Below are 15,351 nucleotides of genomic sequence, written 5' to 3'. Positions count from 1 at the left end.
TTGGACTGCCTGTTTATTTCAAGTTTAAGATTCTCTTTTATACTTTTACAAAAACATTAGGCCAGAGGTTTGACATTTTCAGTTCCCCCTCTCCCAGATTTATTATCTCCATAAATCATTGTTGCTCTTCAAACAGAGTTCCTGCTTCAGGGATTCTCTCCGAATCAGCCTTATCATCTATTATCTACCTTCACTAATGTGTCCTATAGTTAACTTATGATTACATTGTAACTCATGCTACATTCCTCAGTTTACTACTTATCTTCCTAAATCCTGTTTGCCCCTAACATCCTTAGCTTACTATCTCTTAAAAAGGCTTCTAGCTATAGTGTCTCTAAAAATTCCTAACTTCTATAGGCTATAGTAAAATATGCTAACTTTACAACATTCCTTAAATCTTTAACTTCTAACTGTTTTAATTATTTCTAAGCCTTAAATTCAGTAAACTCCTTTGCCATAAACATTCTCCTCACAAATAGGCTTCAGATAGCAATCCCTCCCATGGCCTCAAACTATGGCCTATGTGCTCATCCTAGAACACTCTTTTGTAAAAGTCCTTGAACAAATGTCAATGATTAACTTTATGAATTATTTTCTGAGCACAGCTCCAGAAGGCTTTGTGCCTTCTCATGCTCCTCTCAAGAACAATAAGCACCTTAATATTCCTTTTCAGTCAACTCAGCCAAGGAGAGGAAAAGACAAGTCAGAATTACAAGGCCTAACTCCTTCATCCCGGGGCCGTGCCTGTAGAATGAGGAGAGGGGTCTGGGGCCATGCCTCCATTTTGTCAGTAATGCCTAACGCGGCTCCCAACAACTATTATTTTATCCCACTTATTGAAATATCGTTAGAGTATCAGATCAGATCAGATCAGTCGCTCAGTCGTGTCCTACTCTTTGTGACCCCATGAATTGCAGCACGCCAGGCCTCCCTGTCCATCACCAACTCCCGGAGTTCACTGGGACTCACGTCCATCGAGTCAGTGATGCCATCCAGCCATCTCATCCTCTGTCGTCCCCTTCTCCTCCTGCCCCCAATCCCTCCCAGCATCAGAGTCTTTTCCAATGAGTCAACTCTTCGCATGAGGTGGCCAAAGTACTGGAGTTTCAGCTATAGCATCATTCCTTCCAAAGAAATCCCAGGGCTGATCTCCTTCAGAGTAGGTTGTTTATAAATCAACCAGCAACTGCAAATGGAGAAGGCAATGGCAACCCCCTCCAGTACTCTTGCCTGGAGAATCCCATGGACAGAGGAGCCTGGTAGGCTGCAGTCCATGGGGTCGCTAAGAGTCGGATATAACTGAGCATCTTTCACTTTTCATTTTCATGCTTTGGAGAAGGAAATGGCAACCCACTCCAGTGTTCTTGCCTGGAGAATCCCAGGGACGGGGGAGCCTGGTGGGCTGCTGTCTATGGGGTCACACAGAGTTGGACACAACTGAAGCGACTTAGCAGCAGCAGCAGCAACTGCAAGAATGATTTTAACTATCACACGAACTGTTTCATCCTGTTTTTTCTACTTTACTACTGCCCATCTGTAGTATGTCATGTATCATCAATTAATGCAAATTCAAATTTATTTTGAGAATTTAGCAGTGCTCCTGAAAATAATTGGCTGTCTTAGGGAGCTGAAAATATAGCATTGTTACTCAGTTGGAAAAATGAAGGTTTCCTCTGAGTGACTCAAGCAGAGCTTCCTAACCTTCACCAAGGTTAACTGCTGCCTCTTCTGTGCAGTTAGTAACTAATGTGTGCCAGCTCCCATTGTAGTGATTATAATTGCTTAGGTTACATTAATATTCATGGCACATGCCTCTCACCCTACGTGGTACTCATTCCCTGTGTCTTTGACTAATGTACCCTTTTGCATTTCATCTTGGCATGGGGAACCATGATTTTAGAGGATGTGAAGCAGAGAGCAGCTGGGGGAAGAATGAATATCCAGCACCCAGTGCCAGGATGAACATACTGATGCAGATATTCTGAGAAGGGATCTTTTGAGACAGGTTATAAGTAAAGGCCAAGTGGAACCAAAGCTGACCTTGCCCTGGCACATGATGCTAGTCAAGGAGGCGCTTAGCTTCGTTCAGTTTTATTTCGCTCTTGGGTTGCCAGCTGCTTCAAGCCAGCTGTTTAGGCACAGTTAAAATAAAGGCCAGAAATCATCATTATGGTATATGAAAATATGCCAGTAATTTCTAAGCTTAGAAAGTTAGCAGTAGCATATGGATGAATGCTAAAAACTTAGAGATCTAAAAGGAAAATAGTTTATCCTTCCTATCTCTGCAGAATTATTTTTGCAGGGCTGGAGGAGAGGGGGAAATGGAGAGTTGTGGTTTAATGGGTATAGAGTTGCAGTTTTGCAAGATGAAAAGTTCTGGAGATTGCACAACAATGTACATATACTTAACATTATTGAACATATCCTTAAAAATGATTAAGATGATAAATTTTTGTTATGCATATCTTACCACAATTGGAAAAAAAATATATTTTTAGGACTCCACTCTTTAATAAAGATAAATTGTGTATTATACTCCTCTTCTGGAGAATTATAGGTATTCAGCATATGGAAGCTTTTGAGACATCCTGCACAAAAAAATTCTGCTTTAACCCAGTGTTTCTCAAATTGCCCCTCCCCCAATTAAACCAACATCTCTTAATAGTCTATGGAACTTATATTTGAAAAAGTTCCATTTAGAAAGAGGTAATTTGAGGTCTTTTCCAGCTCAAAAATGTTATCATTCTTTAAAGACACCATATGATAAAATGGACTATGTGGAAATAAGCCCTGGAAAACAAAGATTAACTTAGGGCTTCTCATTGTTTTCCATATCATGACAAGAACAGAATGTAATGATATTTGAATGGTACATGTGGGTAAACAGACAAGGTGGCTCTGGGCTAGGAGCTCTGCAATCCAGTCAGCACACCAGTTGGGTGAAAATCTGGCAATAAGATCTTTAAAAAGTTATCATTGAACAAGCTACATGAAATATCATGCTCTTCAGATGTCAAGTTAGCCTGTGAAAGAGGCATTAGAGGCAGAACATACTATATGTTCCGTTTACTTTTCATTGGCAGCAATTTTCCACTTTATGTAAATCAGAAACTCCTGATGATCTGCATGGCTGTGGTTATTACTGGTCATTAGACCTAACTGGAAATCTCCAGTGGATATGTGAGAGTGAAGGGTTAATACCTTTCCACAGTTGTTCAATATACCTAAGTGACTAATTCAGCAACCTCTTAGTTTTAAAGTGAGAGCATATATACTAATGGCATTAGCAGAGTAGTTCCCACTTAATGGGAAACATTTTGTTTTCGACTTCGCATTTCCTAGAGAAATAATTATTTGGGACAGTGATGTGAATTGGATGTGCTGGAGAAGAGTATATTTATATTAATGCATTTTTGTAAGAAATATGGTATAGATCAGTGAGGCCTTTTCCTCTTAAAGTCTTTAAAGTCGTCCTTGTCTCTCACACTTCACCCTATTCCCCTCAATGGTGTCATTCTGCAATATTATATCTTTTAAATAGCTTGCTTAAAGATCGTAGACTGAAGGAAAACCCAAGAGATTAGATTATATTTGAAAGTGACCTATATTACTGTTTAGTGTTTCTGTTTAGCTTACCTAGTAATGAAGATTAGTCACCATCTACCTAGTGATAGGTATTTTGATTGTGGAAATGCCAAATCCTCTCTTACTGCCTTTTTTTGCCATAAAACAATTCTTACTATTGCTTTTATTCACCCTTAATTGTTTTCTCTAGGAATCCTATTGGAGAAAGTTCAAGGTTTAAAACTAAATATAAAATTACATCCTTGCTTAGCAGCAGGGATCCATTGAGAAATCCCATTGACAACCTCTGCTGGGCTTTTAAAGCAGAAGTTTAATTACCATCTATTGATTGAGCTTGATTTGTCACTTCTTGGCATCTGGCTAGGCAGAGCTGTTCTTTCTAGCTGAGCAAGGCAGGCGGACAGGTGCCAAAATGGGAAAAGAGATGCAGCCACTGCAACTGGCCAGCTTCAGGTGTGGATGAGGGAAGTGAAGTGTGTCAGATCAAGAGACCAAATAGGTGCTCAGGCAGTGAGGGCACAGGGTAGGCCCCTGTGAAAGGGAATTTGAGACAAAGCAAACGGGAGCACAGTAACTCAAAATTTCAGGCTTACAGTTCTCAGGAGTGCAGGCAGACTATGCTAGAACCCCCCCAGGGAGCATTGAGACTGAGCCTCAGTCTTTGAAGAATAGGACTGAAAAGGGTTGGGATTTTAAGGAAGTTACTGGAATAAGACCCAGAAAAAGAGCAAAAGAAACTCAGTAAATAATAATCAGAGAAATCAATAGGATATTTAACCACACCCTGAGGCCTTCACACAATGTAATGCTGTTGCAGCATTTAATTTTGCTTATTTATTTTAAAATTGAAATACAGCTGATTTACTATCAATATACTGTGTTAATTTCAGGTATATAGCTATGTGATTCAGTTCTACCTATATATGTATACAGTTTCTTTTCCATTAGAGGTTATTACAAGATATTGAATATAGTTACCTGTGCTATGGGGCCTCCCTGGTGGCTCAGACAGCAAAGAATCTGCCTGCAGTGCTGGAGACCTAGGTTTGATCCCTGGGTCGGAAAGATCCCCTGGAGAACGGAAAGGTTACCCACTCTAGTATTCTTTCCTGGAGAATTCCATGGACAGAAGAGCCTGGTGGGCTACAGTTCATGGGGTCACAAAAAGTTGGATCAGACTGCATGATTAACACACACACACACCTGTGCTGTACACCACATCCTTGTTGCTTATCTGTTTTATACGTAGCAGTGTGTATCTGTTAATCCCATACTCCTAATTAATCCCTCCCTGCCTTTCCCCTTTCCCCTTTATTACAGAAAATAACTGTAAGTTTATTTTCTGTGTTTCTATTTCTGTGAGCCTACTTCTGTTTTGTAAATAGATTCACTTGTATTATTTTTTAGATGCCATATATAAGTGATATCATATAATATTTGTGTTTCTCTATCTGACTTCACTTAGTATGATATTTTCTAGGTCTGTCTGTATTGCTGCAAATGGCAATATTTCCGTCTTTTTTATGGCTGAGTATACACACACACACACACATACACACACAGAGCACAGCACATCTTTATCCATTCATCTGTTGATGGACATTTAAGTTCCTTCCATATCTCTGATCTTGTAAATAGTGCTGCTATGAACACTGGATGCACGTATCTTTTCGAGCTAGTTTCATCTCTTCTGGATCTATGCCCAAGAGTGGGATTGCTGAATCGTATGTTCTCTATCTCTATTTTCATATTTTCATAAATCATATCTCTATTTTCAGTTTTTGAAGGAACCTCCATACTGTTTTCTGTAGTGGCTAGACAAATTTACATTTCCATCAACAGTATAGGAGAGTTTCCTTTTCTCCACATCTTCTTCAGCATTTATTATTTATAGACTTTTAAATGATGGTCATTCTGACCAGTGTGAGGTGATAAGTCATTGTGATTCTGATTTGCCTTTCTCTTATAATTACTGATGTTAGGCATCTTTTCATGTGCCTGTTGGCCATTTGTGTGTCTCCTTTGGAGAAATGTCTGTTTAGGTCTTCTACTCATTTTTTATTGGAGTTTTTTCTAAATATTAAGCTAGATGAGCTGTTGTTGTATTTTGGATATTAACCCTTTCTCAGTCACATCATTTACAAATATTTTCTCCCATACCGTAGGTTGTCTTTTTGTTTTGTTGATGGTTTCCTTTGTGTGCAGAAGTTTTTAAGTTTGATTAGATCCCATTTTTAAATTTTTTCTGTTATTTCTATTGTCTTGGGACACAGACCCAAGAAAACATGGGTACAATTTTGTCCAAATGTTTTGCTAATGTTCTTTTTTAGGAGTTTTATGATGTCATGTCTTGTCTTATTAAGGTTGTTAAGTCATTTTGAGTTTTTTTTTTGTCTTTGGTGTGAGGGAGTGTTCTAACTTCATTGGTTTACATTTACTGTCTGTCCTTCCCAATGCCACTTGCTAAAGAGTCTTTTCTCCATTGTACATTCTTGTCTCCTTTGTCAAAGATTAATTAACCATGGATGTGTGGGTTTATTTCTGGGCTCTCTATTCTGTTCTGTTGATGTATCTTTTTTTGTGTCAGTGCCATGCTGCTTTGGAGAAGGAAATGGCAACCCACTCCAGTGTTCTTGCCTGGAGAATCCCAGGGACAGGGGAGCCTGGTGGGCTGCTGTCTATAGGATTGCACAGAGTCGGACACGACTGAAGCAACTTAGCAGCAGCAGCAGCAGCAGCAGCCGTGCTACTTTGATTACTATACCTTTGTAGTATTATCTGGAGTCTGGGAGGGTTATATCTCCATCTTTGTTCTCTTTCCTCAGGATTGCTTTGGCAATTCTGAATCTTCTATGGTTTGGTTCCATATATGTTTTAGGATTATTTATTCTAGTTTTGTGAAAAATGTCAAGGGTAATTTAACTCAACATTCAAAAACTAAGATCATGGCATCTGGTCCCATCACTTCATGGCAATTAAATGGGGAAACAATGGAAACAGTGAAAGACTTTATTTTCTTGGGTTCCAAGATCAATGGGGATGGTGACTGCAGCCATCAGATTAAAAGACTCTTGCTCCTTCGAAGAAAAGCTATGACAAATGTAGACAGCATATTATAAAACTTTGCTGACATTACTTAGCCAACAAAGGTCTGTATAATCAAACCTATGGTTTTCCCAGTAGTCATGTATGGATGTGAGAGTTGGACCATAAAGAAGGCTGAGTGCAGAATTGATGCTTTTGAACTGTGTTGTTGGAGAAGATTCCCTTGGACTACAAGGAGATCAAATCAGTCAATCCTAAAGGAAATCAACCCTGAATATTCGTTAGAATGACTGATGCTGAAGCTGAAGCTCCAATACTTTGGCAACCTGATTTGAAAAGCCAACTTGCTGGAAAAGACCCTGTGCTGGTAAAGATTGAAGGAGTGACGAGAAGGGGACAACAGAGGATAAGATGGTTGGATGGCATCACTGATTCAATGGACATGAGATTGAGCAAGCTCTGGGAGACGTTGAAGGAGAGGGAAGCCTGGCATGCTGCAGTCCATGGTGTTGCAAAGAGTCAGACACAACTGAGTGACTGAACAACAAATTTAACAAGGATGGTTTTAAATTTGTAGATTGCTTTGGATAATTTGGCCATTTTAAGAATATTGATTCTCCCATCCAAGTACTATGCAGGTTCAATCCTGCTTAGCTTCTTACATCACACAAAATCAGACTTGTTCAGGGTGGTATGACCATAGATTAAAATATTGCTTCTTCCAATTCAAGAGCATGGGATATCTTTCCATTTCTTTGAATCACCTTCAGTTTCCTTTATCACTGTTAGATAGTTTTTAGCATATAGGTCTTTCATCTCTTTGGTTAGGTTTATTCCTAGGTTTTTTTTTTTTTATGCAATTTTAAATGAGATTTTTTAAACTTTCTGATATTTCACTTAGTATAAAGAAATGCAACAAATATATGTTCATTTAATTTTGTATCCTGTTACCTTGCTGAATTTATTTATTCTAATAGTTTTTGTGTGGAGTCTTTAGGGTTTTCCATATAGAGTAGCAACCCGTCTGCATCCTGTTCTCTTCCAGTTTGGGTACTTCTTATTTCTTTTTCTTATCTGATTGCTGTGGCTAGGATTTTTCAGTACTGTGTTGAATAAAAGTGTTGATGGTGGATATCCTTGTCTTGTTCCAGAATTTAGTGGGAAGGCTTTCAGCTTTTCACAGTTGAGTATTATGTTAGCTGTGGATTTGTCATAAATGGCTTGTATTATGTTGAATATTTCAGTATTTTAAATGAATGAGGTAGTGCTGGATGTTCTGAAATGGAAAACTAAGTGAAAATACAAATTATATTATATAACATGTATTTTGAGGGCAAAATATACAGCCTAGCAAAAAGAACCTTAGGACATAAAACTACCTAAAGCAGCGAAACGTCACTGGTCCTCATGAAGACAGGGAATATATTATGGAGGGAGTGGGTAGTGTGTTAGTGTTTAGGGCACAAAATCCAGATCTAGACTACCTGGGCTTAAATTTTGACTCTACCATTGATTACTTGTATGACTTTGAGTGAGTCATTTAACTTCTCTGTGCCCATTTCCTCATCTGTAAAGTGGAAACGGTGGTAGTACTTTATAGGGTAACTATGAGGATTAAATGAGCTAATATTTGTAAAATATATAGAACAGTGTCTGGCACATAATAAGCTCTATACAAATGTCTGTTAAGCAAATTAAAAAAAAACAAACATACTTTCGCAGCTTCCAGAAATTAGTCAGAAGCTAACTTCAGACTTAATTTTCCATCTCATGTAGGTATCTTTCCTTTAGGATATTAAATTTTTAAAAAAGCATTGTTTCAAAGCACTGTGGGAAAAATATAGTTAAAATTCTTGTCGGCAGATTACTGGATTGGAATTTTTACCTTAATCCTTCTGAAATTAAGAAAAAAAATCACACTAGTTACTTTAGTTTTTCTATGCATTTACCTGCTAATGGTTTTATAAGTAGATATTGTTATGTGTTTCTTATATACAGTTAATGTAATATCTAGTTCAGATGGCTGATTTTGTTCTCTCATGAGTAGTGCTTTGACAGGAAAAGTACCACACCCAAACTGTTTATGGACTCCTTCCATATATACACAATGAGCTAGTCTGACAGAAGGTAATGCGGTTGGTATATTGTGGATAGGCAAGCCTGGCAACATATGAAAGAAAAGCCATTAGGGACACTGAGACTTCAAATAATGAGTTAGAGTAATGGGCTTTTGATGATGGACAGGGAGGCCTGGCGTGCTGCGATTCATGGGGTCGCAAAGAGTCTGACACGACTGAGTGACTGAACTGAACGGAACTGAGAGACTAACCCCCTTAAACCTTTGTAATGCTATCCAGTAAAGTTAAGGAAATCATCACTAGGTAATAAATAAATAATGGTGTTCTAGATACGACCTTTCAGAATTCGGAAATCTGGCTCTTCCTAAGACAATGAGCTGTACTTAACTCACATGTTTGTTTCCAGTGAGTAGTGAGGCTATGGTGAATAATGCTCTGTTTGCATTTGTACTCTTTTGGGTACAATTGTACAACTTGATAGATTATTTGAAATTAATCAATATTACAGCTTAACTATGAAGCTGATATTGGAGAAGGAAATGGCAACCCACTCCAGTATTCTTGCCTGGAGAATCCCAGGAACGGAGGAGCCTGGTGGGCTGCCATCTATGGGGTCTCACAGAGTCGGACACAACTGAAGTGACTTAGCAGCAGCAGCAGCAGCATGAAGCTGATATAACAATTTGGGTTATTAATGATTTTAACTATAGTTCATTCTTCTGAGTTTAATTCCAAGAAAATGAACATTTGAAAAGTATCCTTTGGTGAAGGTGATGCCAATGGTATGCTGATATATGTTAGAATAATTCTTATCCCTTCCTGAGGATTTTTATGAAGAATAATGATGGCAATAATTACTGTAAAATGTATTACAAATTTATTCAAATATTCTCTATCCTTTAATATTTATAATGACTAGTATTCTTTATGCTGCTTAGGTATGTAAACATCTATAGTTTAAAAGTTTGTGATTTATAATTTTGATTATATATCATAAGCCCATTGAACTCATCATGGTGACAATTTTTACTTTACTCCATTGCATAAATCCTAGTCACAGAAATAATGGAGTCGAGGTGAGTGGAGATAGATTGAAATGGAAGTTAGATAATGTAGAGGCTGTGTTTCTTTGCTCCCAAATTAAGACATTTGGACTATGGGGAGACTGAGAAGTTGAGCCTTTCCATGCAGCCCATTGTTGTCCCTGTCCTCTCCCCTGGACATCAGGAGGAAGTCAGGGAAGGAAAGATATTTCTGTGCTTCCCTCTGTTGTGTACTGTTGTGTGCTGTCTGCTGCACCCAGGCCTGTCTGGTGGGGTGAGACCTGAGCCAGTTGTGAAAAGAGATCTGGAGGACATTCATCCTCTCATCTCCCAGGCCTTTTTTAGAGTTTTCTGGAACAGTTGCTCTATGAATTGCAGGGGATTCCTATAACTGATTCATCCTTATCATCTTTAGAAACACTGAGGGAATTTCAGAAGATCCTATTTAAAAAATGAATTGTTATACAAAGATGCAGAAACTGTCTGGCTAAATTTGTGGTAAAACTGAAAGTAGATTTTTCACTTCCAGATTATCAATTCAGGATTTAGCTAATCTAGTATGTCTGTGCATACATAGCATATACATAAAACTCCGTTTATTGTTGTTATTCAGTCACTCAGTCGTGTCCAACTATTTGCGACCCCATGGACTGCAGCATGCCAGATTTCCCTGTCCTTCACCATCTCCCGGAGCTTGCTCAAACTCAGGTCCATTGACTCGGTGATACCATCCAACCATCTCATCCTCTGTCATCCCCTTCTCTTGCCTTTAATCTTTCCCAGCATCAGGGTCTTTTCTAATGAGTAAACTCTTTGCATCAGGTGGCCGAAGTATTGGAGTTTCAGCTTTAGAATCAGTCCTTCCAATGAATATTCAGGACTGATTTCCTATAGGATTGACTGGTTGGATCACCTTGCAGTCCAAGGGACTCTCAAGAATCTTCTCCAACACCACACTTCAAAAGCATCAATTCTTCAGTGCTTAGCTTTCTTTATAGTCCAACTCTCACATCCATACATGACTACTGGAAAAACCATAGCTTTGACTAGATGGACATTTGTTGGCAAAGTAATGTCTCTGCTTTTTAATATGCTGTCTAGGTTTGTCATAGCTTTTCTTCTAAAGAACAAGTGTCTTTTAATTTCATGGCTGCAGTCATCATCTGCAGTGATTTTGGAGCCCAAGAAAATAAAGTGTCGCTGTTTCCATCATTTCCCCATCTATTTGCTATGAAGTGATGGGACCCAAAAAGAAGTATTTCTTTTTGGATATTCTGAGTCATTTATAAATATTGTCTTATTATTTTCTATAGCATCCTTGGAAAAGAGTAGAAGTATAAAATATACATGTATGACTAGGTATGGCTAGCACACCAATTTATTTAAGATCCTAAAGGACTTCTTTGGGGCCAGAGTCACATTTCAGGATATAACAACTCTGCTTTTGTACTGTTGCAGATGTGTATTAAATGGGTATTATAAGGTAAGCCATAATGGCTCCAGATTAGATTTTCATGGAAGTTAACAATTTAGAGAATATATAGTAATAATAATAATAATAATTGTTATTATTATAGATAGCATTTAGCATTGCTGCATTTTAAATAAATTTGACAGAAATACATGTTACAGAACTTGGATTTTTGTCAGATTCTAGTCAGTGAAAGGATTTAGGTATTGGTTCCTTGAAACTCTGTATTATTGAATTAGCCTTTTGTGATGTGACTTGCAAAGTTTGTGGTTTGTAGCTTAAATCTTGTGGTAGGTTTGCTAGTAGAGAATTATCATTTGTTCTTGAGTTGAAAAGGACTTTATAGTCAAAATCCCTCAATTTGTAGATGAGAAAAATTCCCTCAGAGACAGTAAGCTGTTTTGGCTCAAAAGAGAACAAACCTAATCCCATATTTTCTAGGAGGAGGTGTTCCATTTTGCAAGGAAGGCTTGAAGGACAGAAGGAAAAACTCTTAGTTGCAGCCATGGTTGTGTAACAACTTTATACAATGTTGACACAGACTCCAAAGCATAGTTTGTAGTTCTTTAGTGTTGAGAAGGCAATGGCACCCAACTCCAGCACTCTTGCCTGGAAAATCCCACGGATGGAGAGCCTGGTGCGCCGCAGTCCATGGGGTCGCTAAGAGTTGGACACGACTGAGCAACTTCACTTTCACTTTTCACTTTCATGCATTGGAGAAGGAAATGGCAACCCACTCCAGTGTTCTTGCCTGGAGAATCCCAGGGATGGGGGAGCCTGGTGGGCTGCCGTCTATGGGGTCGCACAGAGTTGGACATGACTGAAGCGACTTAGCAGCAGCAGCAGTGTTGAGAAGGTGCAACTAGTGTGCAGTTCTTTGTCACTCAGTCATGTCACGCTCCTTATGGCCCCATGGGTTGTGGCCTGCCAGGTTCCTCTGTCCATGGGATTCTCCAGGCAAGAATAATAGAGAGGGTAGCCATTCCTTTCTCCAGCAGATCTTCCTGACCCAGGAATTTAATCTGGTCTCCTCCATTGCAGGGGAATTCTTTACCTGCTGAACTACCAAGGGAGCCTGCAACTGAGCATTTCAACAATTTAATAGTAGGATAGAAAAGACAAGGATTTCAAAAAACAAAATCTTTTTTTTTATAATCTTAGTTTTAGAAACATTGCTGATTAGATGTTGTTTTATTTTTCTTATTACAAGTATTTTATTAAATTTTTTAAATGTGTATAATTTTTAAAGGTTACTTTCCATTTTCAGTCATTACAAAGTTTTGGCTATATTCTCTGTGTTGTACAATACATCCTTGAGCCTATCTTAGATCCACTGTTGTTATTGTTGTTGTTTCAGTACTAAGTCATCTCTGACTCTCTTGAGTTTGTATCTATTTGTCTCCCACCCCTATTCTTCCCCCTGTCTCCACCACTGGTAACCACTGGTTTGTTTCCTGTATCTCTGAGTCTGCTTCTTTTTTGTTATATTCACTAGTTTGTTGTATTTTTTTTTTGATTCCACATATAAGTGATATCATACAGTATTTGTCTTTCTCTGTCTGACTTATTTTACTTAGCATAGTGCCTTCCAAGTCCATTCTCCAATTTTGCAAATTTTGGCAAATTTTTTTTCGTTTTATGGCTGAGTAGTATTCCTGTGAAGAAGGCTGAGCACTGAAGAATTGATGCTTTTGAACTGTGGTGTTGGAGAAGACTCTTGAGAGTCCCTTGGACTGCAAGGAGATCCAACCAGTCCATTCTGAAGGAGATCAGCCCTGGGATTTCTTTGGAAGGAATGATGCTAAAGCTGAAACTCCAGTACTTTGGCCACCTCATGCGAAGAGTTGACTCATTGGAAAAGACTCTGATGTTGGGAGGGATTGGGGGCAAGAGGAGAAGGGGACGACAGAGAATGAGATGGCTGGATGGCATCACTGACTCGATGGACGTGAGTCTGAGTGAACTCAGGGAGTTGGTGATGGACAGGGAGGCCTGGTGTGCTGCGATTCATGGGGTCGCAAAGAGTCGGACACGACTGAGCGACTGATCTGATCTGATCTGAGTATTCCTGTGTGTGTATGTGTGTACACCACTTCTTTATCCATTCATTCTCTGTTGATGGGCACTTAGGTTGCTTCCATATCATGACTATTATAAATAGTGCTGCTATGAACATGGGTGTGTGTATCTTTTCAAGTTAGAATTTTCATCTTTTCCAGATCTATGCCCAGGAGTGGGATTGCTGAATCATATGGTAGCTCTAGTTTTAGATTTTAGAGAACCACCCCACCTCCCCGCCCCCCATACTGTTTTCCACAGCGGCTGCACCAATTTACATTCCCACCAATAGTGTAGAGAGGGTTCCCTTTTCTCCACATCCTTGCCAACATATTATTTATGTACTTTTTGATGCTAGTCTTTCTGACAGGTGTGAGGTGGTATCTCACTGTGGTTTTAATTTGCATTTCCCTGAAGATTAGTGATTTTGAGGAGCTTTTCATGTGCCTATCGGCCATCTGCATTTCCTCCTTGGAAAAAATGTCTATTCAGTTCTTCTGCCCATTTTTCCTGATTAGTTGTATTAATTAATCCAGCCATCTGGGGACACAAATTAATTGTACTTACTGGGTTATAAGTATTGTGAATCCAGGTTATCTTGTTTTTTTATTTTTTCTTTTTGGTGTTTTATTTGGTCTTTTATTTTTTCTTAATGGTGTTATTGTGCAATTATCAGCTTATTACCATACAGTAACTCACATTATTTAAACAACACTGCTTAAACCCTGGGATGAAACATAGAAATTCACAGCCAGCTGGAGAAATCTGAATGCCAGCTATATGGTAGCAAGATAGATGTTCTGCATCAGGGTCTTTCCTACTATTGTAAAGCTTGATAAAGAATAAACAAAAAAATGTCGTGGCTGTATGGATGTCTTTATGGGTGATAAAGTTTAAATTAGCATATGCAGGACATTCTGAGACAGTTAATGTCTACTCTTAGTTAATTGGTTGGGGTGAATTCTCTCTTATTGTTTCATTTGCTGTATAATTAGCTTTAGCTCAGCAGTTAAGTCATGTCACCAGCCCACTGTGACACTGAAGGATGGCAGCAGGCTTGGGTGGGTGGCATGCTCGGTGCAGACTGTGCAGGTTAAATGAATTGCTGGCTTCCTACATGGCTCTCCTTCTCTGGCTTAGGAACAGTCTTTCATGTTCTTGAATAAATCTGTGTGCTGTTCATATGCAATTATAAATATACTGAAATAATTCCATATAAGATTTTGTGACTGTAGCATTGTAATCATTAAAAGTTGCTCAATGTTCATTTTTATAAAACTGGAATTCAGATACATATAAACTTTTCCTATGTTGTTCTCTTTGAAAACTTCTGAGATTGTCCTCATTTCTTTTAATTCGTTTTTCTTTTATCCTCTCTGATTCATTTATTTCTACCATTCTATCTTCTAATTCACTAATCCTATCTTCTGCCTCTGTTATTCTACTATTTGTTGCCTCCAGAGTGTTTTTAATTTCACTTATTGCATTATTCATTATATATTGACTCTTTTTTATTTCTTCTAAGTCCTTGTTAAACATTTCTTGCATCTTCTCAATCCTTGCCTCCAGGCTATTTATCTGTGATTCCATTTTAATTTCAAGATTTTGGATCAATTTCACTATCATTATTCGGAATTCTTTATCAGGTAGATTCCCTATCTCTTCCTCTTTTGTTTGGTTTGGTGGGCATTTATCCTGTTCCTTTATCTGCTGGGTATTCCTCTGTCTCTTCATCTTGTTTAAGTTGCTGAGTTTGGGGTGTCCTTTCTGTATTCTGGCAGTTTGTGGAGTTCTCTTTATTGTGGCGTTTCCTCGCTGTGTGTGGGTTTGTACAGGTGGCTTGTCAAGGTTTCCTGGTTAGGGAAGTTTGTGTCGATGTTCTGGTGGATGGAGCTGTATTTCTTCTCTCTGGAGTGTAATGAAATATCCAGTAATGAGTTATGAGATGTCTATGGTTTTGGGGTGACTTTGGGCAGCCTGTATCTTGAAGCTCAGGGCTGTGTTCCTTTGTTGCTGGAGAATTTGCTTGGTATGTCTTTCCCTGGGACTTGTTGGCCCTTGTGTGGTGCTT

The 15,351-nt window shown here is 38.7% G+C and overlaps 1 protein-coding gene and 1 long non-coding RNA gene across 7 annotated transcripts in view; one reads left to right on the top strand and one right to left on the bottom strand.

The window, feature by feature from the left end:
- Nucleotides 1–15,351, top strand: part of ST7 (suppression of tumorigenicity 7) — a 277,962-nt gene that overhangs the window by 114,256 nt on the left and 148,355 nt on the right. The window lies entirely within an intron of this gene.
- The window catches only part of LOC129659165 (uncharacterized), a 28,066-nt gene that overhangs the window by 9,835 nt on the left and 2,880 nt on the right, over nt 1–15,351 (bottom strand). The window contains exon 2 of the long non-coding RNA XR_008717825.1: nt 4,564–4,656. This is a non-coding gene — a long non-coding RNA (uncharacterized LOC129659165). The remainder of the gene's footprint in view (nt 1–4,563; nt 4,657–15,351) is intronic.

This window comes from Bubalus kerabau, chromosome 8 (genome assembly GCF_029407905.1).
Source record: "Bubalus kerabau isolate K-KA32 ecotype Philippines breed swamp buffalo chromosome 8, PCC_UOA_SB_1v2, whole genome shotgun sequence".
Taxonomy (NCBI): domain Eukaryota; kingdom Metazoa; phylum Chordata; class Mammalia; order Artiodactyla; family Bovidae; genus Bubalus; species Bubalus kerabau.
This window is presented reverse-complemented; position numbering and strand designations above follow the sequence as displayed.